Below are 5,871 nucleotides of genomic sequence, written 5' to 3'. Positions count from 1 at the left end.
TATTTTTTCAAGTCGTTCGCTGCGGCGTTGACGCTGTCATATTCGCAGACAACAGAACTGTTCGCCCTGTACAGCGAAGAGCGCCAATATATTCATATGCTCATGTGCGCGTGCGCGCATTTACACGGCTACATACTCTGCGCAATGTTTGCGACCCGCACCACGTGTTGTCGCTACCGTCGCAGATCGTTCCATTCCAATTAGAAGTTAACTTTGGCATCCGCCGTATTCGGATTGGTCGGGGAAAAACCGCTTCGCATTGGAAGAAAAATGCGTCCGGGTAACATTTTGAACCCATGGCCAACTAATTCTGTTGAAATGAACACGCCAGAATGCTATATGCTTTGCTTACTGCTAGCCTCCCAGCACAGTTGGTAACGAGGCTGCTCCGATCAGGGTGACTGTTCGTGGTTTCGTTCCTGGTCTTGGAGAAATTTCGCGAGTGGGAAACTTAACCTACCGTGAATTTGCATGTTTTTACTTTAGTGGCTTCGTCACAGAGAGAGAGAGAGAGAACAACTTTAGTGAAAATGCCTGCAGAGTCGGTGAGGCTCCCTCCACGCAGGGAGGACAAGCTTTCACCGCGACGCGGCCACTACGTCAGTCTCGTGCATTGTGCTCCTCGAGGTCTGCGTGCCTCGCTACTTCCGGGGATCCGAGAGGGTCGCCGCCCCCTTCCTGGGGGTGCTGCTCCCTTCTCCTCGGTTTCGCGCGGTCGCTGCCTCTCTAGAGCTGCCGAGACCTGCTGGACGGCCTTGAGTTGTGTCTCTTGGTCATAACTCCTCGTTGCAGCCTCTAGCTGCGGCGGGATCGTTGTCTTCTCGCTGGCTTCACGCGGATTTATACTACAGTCCCAAAGGATGTGGGCCGCGGTGGCTGTCTCCTTAGCGCACAGTCTACAAACGTCACTTGCGTACACGCTCGGACACACGTGCTTAGCTAGCACCGGGGTGAGCAGGGACCCTGTCTGTAATTGCCTGTATAGCACTGCCTCCTTCCGGGTAAGCCCCGGATGAGGTGGCGGCATAGTCTGTCTGTTAAGTCTGTACCACTTCACTATTTCGTTGAAGGTGGTCATCTTGTCCTTGGCACTGCACCGCGACCAACACTCCGAGTCGGCCGTGCTTGCAGCTGCGCGGTTGGTTAGTCCTCGCGCGGCTGAGTTGGCCGTCTCGTTGTGGTTCACGTTCCCGCGTTCCGACACGTCACTGCCCACGTGGGCCGGAAACCACTTGATCACCACAGCTCTTTTGTGTTCGATGTGTTCGGCCTTGCGCAGTATGCGCGCGGCCTCACTACATACCCTACCCTTGGCGTAGTTCTTCACTGCCGTTCTAGAGTCACACAACACTGTAGTGCATCCGGGGTCGGAGATGGCCAAGGCGATGGCCACCTCCTCCGCCCGGTGTGCCTCTCGAGTCCGGACGCTCGCCGCAGTCTTCGTTGCACCCGTCGATGCCCCGACAGCCACCACCGCGTATGCGTCGCTGCTCCCTCGATACTCCGCCGCGTCCACGTAGACGGCGCCTTCTTCTCTGGCGTGGAGGTCCACGAGAGCCCTGGCCCTCGCCAACCTCCGCTCCTTGTTGTGCTCGGGGTTCACGTTCCTCGGGATCGGGTAGACCCTGAGCTTTCTGTTGATGCTATCCGGTATAGGTACGTCTTCCTGCTGGTTGGCTTCCCTCGGCTCGAGGCCAAGGTCCCGCAGTATCTGTCTTCCGGTTCTCGTTTCAGAGAGACGCTCGAGTTGCGCCGTTCTCTGTGCTTCGGCTATTTCGTCCAGCGTGTTGTGGACTCCCAGCGCCATGAATTTTTCGGTACTCGTGCTCCCGAGGAGGCCGAGTGCCGCCTTATACGCCTTGCGTATGGTGGCGTCTATCTTGTTACGTTCGCTCGGCCTCCAGTTGTGGAAGGCGGCAACGTACGTTATGTGGCTAACTGCGAAGGATTGAACGAGCCTAGTCAGGCTCTCCTCCTTCATCCCCGCTCTTCTGTTGGACACCCTCTTGATGAGTCTCATTGCCGCGGCCGCTTTGCCCACGAACTTGTTGACCGTTTCACCGTTAACACGGTTTCGCTGGATGAGCAGCCCGAGCACTCGAATCTTCTCGACCTCCGGTATTACCTGTCCTCCCGCTGTCTTGACCGTAATCTTGGGACGATCGTACTTGGCTTCCATATTCTTTCTTTTCCTGCCCGCTCCTGTCGGTGGAATCACCAGCAGTTCTGACTTGGCCGGAGAGCAAACGAGTCCAGACCCGCCCAGCTGCTCCGCGATGGCATTGACCGCTTCTTGCAGCGTTGTCTCGATGTGTCCGTCGCTTCCTCCCGGTACCCATAGCGTAACGTCGTCGGCATAGATGGTGTGCCGGACTCCCGCTACTCTTTTTAGCCGGTTGGCCACCCCGATCATCACGAGGTTGAAGAGTAGCGGGGAGATCACCGAGCCCTGCGGAGTTCCCACGCTGCCCAGCTTCTTCTCTTCGAGCTTCAGGTCTCCCGCACAGATTTCGGTGGTCCGTTCCGTCAAGAAGTCTTTGATGTACTGGTAAGTCCTTCTGCCCATGTTTAGCCTGGATACTTGGGCCAAGATAGCCGAGTGCCTCACTTTATCGAAGGCGCTCTGCAAGTCCAGCCCGAGTATGGCTCTGTTGTCATTGGTGCCCGTCGTATCGTCGATGATCTCGTTCTTCGAAGATTGAATTTAATGCTAACGATCTTTTTTACTACTTCAGCATCTACTCTACATGCCGAAATGATGTGGTTACATTGCCGCTAGCGGGTTGGCTTTGGTTTTTCTTTTCTGCTGAATCGTACGCACTTTGAGGGCATAAATAACTGAACGCGTCTAGGAACCTACTGTCTCTCTCTACACACACACACACACACATACACACAAACACACACACACACACACACAGACACACACAGACACACGCACGCACGCACACACACACAAACACACGCACGCACGCACACACACACACACTAGAGCAAGGTGTATTAAGGTAAACTTGTGAAGGACACGTGACAGTGTATGACGTCACGTACCGCGCACGTAACCAATTGGAGCAGTAGTGACGCTTTCGCATTCAAGTCACGTAAGTGCATTCAAAGTTGCTGTCGCAACTCCGCCGTGCGGAACCTATGTATGCTAACATTTCAGGCGCAGTCAACTCATCCTTGTCACGGTAACCAACCGCAGTCGCGTGCGCTAAACGTGTGCGTTACACGGTGCCCGCGTGGTCGGAATCGCCCGCAGCGTGAGCTACCGATTCCTGCTGCGACGCGTGCCCCTTGTCGTCGGGCGGGCGAGCGGCACGCGAGCTGGCATGCCGTGGTCCCATGCGTCGGCGCTCTTTTTTTTGGGGGGGGGGGGGGGCGAAGCTTGCTTTTGCGATAGCGTCCGCCGCGGTCACTGCCGGTGGGCCTTGGCGTTGCGGCCGCGTTTGGAGCAGCGTAAGTAAACACAGGGGGTAAGAGGTAGGTCTCCGATGGCTATCAAACGGTGGTGCACGCAAGTCGAAACTGCGCGCCTCTTCGTGAGGCCTGGCAAGAATGTCTCTTTCCTGCATTTATTTGCCAGCGATCGAGCAGAGTTCAAAAGAAGACAGAAAGAGAAGGGAAATGGGAAATGAGGGAAAGAAGAAAGAAAGTTTAGGAGAAAAGAATTGGAGGGGGCCGGGTGGAGGGGGAAAAAGAAGAAAAGCAACGGACATGGGCGACCTTGCATAATCGCGGCCCAATTAGGGCGAAGTGGTTTGTTGTGACCCGTTGTGTTCACCGCAGACTTTCAAATTCCGCCATTTTCGAAGCTCATAGTCAGACCTAAATGCCCTGCACACTTCAAAACTTGTCTGCACATCACCCGTAACACGCCACACATTCCCTCCAAATATGAGCTGGGTGAATAGTGTACCAGGACACCGCGGAAACATGCATATACTAAAGCTTTTAAGTATTCTAAAAGCATCGCTGTGAAAGAAATTGAAGCGATTGAAGAGACTGGACAGTTTCACTCGAACGGCGAGGCTTTAAAAGCGATAACAAGGTTTAGCGCTGTTCCGAAAGTTTCGGTCGCGGTTCCAATAATAAGTCGGGGCGCCACACCGCAGCAAAGACAACTGCTATGGCTCAGCTGAAACAGTGCTCTGGCGGCTGTGTTAATCTATGCCGAAGTAACTATTCTTTTTTTTTTTTTGCGGCGATCACGGACTTAACTGAAAAAAAAAAAAAGAAACAGGATGTGCTGGTGCCTGCGCGAAACTATGTCTTGCACTTTATTTCATCGATAAAAAAATTCCTCGTCAAATTGCGAGGCTTACATGTTCATTATAGATTGGTCTAGGGTGTATCCGGAGACATATTGTTTTAGAAGCGTTTCAGGTGGTCCATTCGTTGCAACATTGGTTTCGGCAAGTAAGCGAGTTGACTTGATGATGGAAATGAACTTTATTTCATGATTTAATTTCAATTTTCAGTCCAATTGTGCATGTTTTTCACAAAACATCCTGGAAAGGAATATGGGCCAGAAGCTAAATCAACAGTGCCGCATGACTTGGCCTATACAAGGCAGCTGGGTGCAATCAGACGTGAACGCACACATTGAGAACAAAACAGTGCAACGATGACAAAAAAAGAACACTGCATGCAGTACAATCCGAAGATAAATCGGTAATTAAAAAATATTAACATTCTTTGCAATAGTGTTTATAACTTTCACAGAGGACTTTGAGCAGAAATGCGACTAATAAATATGATAGTCATTCAAACAGTGCAAACTATACGCAATTCCCAAAGAAGGGAAAATGGCCTTTCTATGTGTAAAACTTATATTCAATCAAACAAACATTAGCAAAAAATCAAGTACAGTTAATCTAACACTGCGCAATAAAAGATGAATAACATTCATAATCTAAAAAGCACTGTGCAAGATATGCACCAGTTTAGAAAAAATCATTACTACATCACGAACTATTATAGCTTTACTAGTAAATTTTTTCTAGTCACAAATATTACAAGTAATTCTGGCACAGGAAAGTGTAGTCAAAATTACACAGCTTGGAATATTTTTGCGGACGCATTGGTAATTGAAGGCTATGCGACGTAAAATTTAAGGGATATGGAAGCCGCCTATATATAAAGTATATAATAAAATTATTTCAGCCGAAATCTACACAACGCTCGCGAAAAAAATAAAATAAACATGTAAACTCTTGCGAAAGCTCAAGTGCTAAAAAATGTACCTTGATGGTTGGGCTAAAATGAATACAAAAATTTGTAACTGACTTGAACGTAAACACAACATATTAGAGAGTTTTAGAATAGGGGCCCCAAACGTTTTGGGGCCCCAAAGAAATAGCGTAGAAGCCACTGCGCATGCGCGAGCGCAAACTGCGTTTGGGTTTTGCGTTGGGAACGCTATTTCATCGATTTAGCGGCAGCCCAAATACCGGATTCAAGTGCTTTGCGTCATCAAACATGGCGGCACCCATCGAAGCGACGGCTCTAACCTAGCACCAAACTGGGTTCGATTCGCGGTAACGCGTGAAGTTCGCAAGCTAGGAGAATTGACTGCGGTTATCGCTTTCTCTCAACTAGCGTGTGGTATGAAGATTGGTTCATTAGACGTCGCTGCTTCCGAATTCGATTGTGGATATTGTGTCTCGTAGGCCTAACACGGCTAAGCTTGCCTGGTGAAGGCACGTAAAGTTGGTTTTGTTGCTCAAACCCAAGCGCAACTAATTGTTTGCTGCTTGAAGAACAAACTCTAAATTCTAATTAAACGCGAATACACGCATGTCGAAATTACTATTCCTATCATAGAGTGGCATATTTTATTTAATTATTTCTAATAGCTTTTCTTTGGTG

General features: G+C 50.1%; 1 pseudogene; it reads right to left on the bottom strand.

Moving 5' to 3' along the window:
- Nucleotides 1–577: 577 nt before the first annotated feature.
- The window catches only part of LOC135897749 (uncharacterized), a 9,464-nt pseudogene continuing 4,170 nt past the window's right edge, over nt 578–5,871 (bottom strand).

The sequence above is a fragment of the Dermacentor albipictus genome, chromosome 1 (assembly GCF_038994185.2).
Source record: "Dermacentor albipictus isolate Rhodes 1998 colony chromosome 1, USDA_Dalb.pri_finalv2, whole genome shotgun sequence".
NCBI classification, from domain to species: domain Eukaryota; kingdom Metazoa; phylum Arthropoda; class Arachnida; order Ixodida; family Ixodidae; genus Dermacentor; species Dermacentor albipictus.
This window is presented reverse-complemented; position numbering and strand designations above follow the sequence as displayed.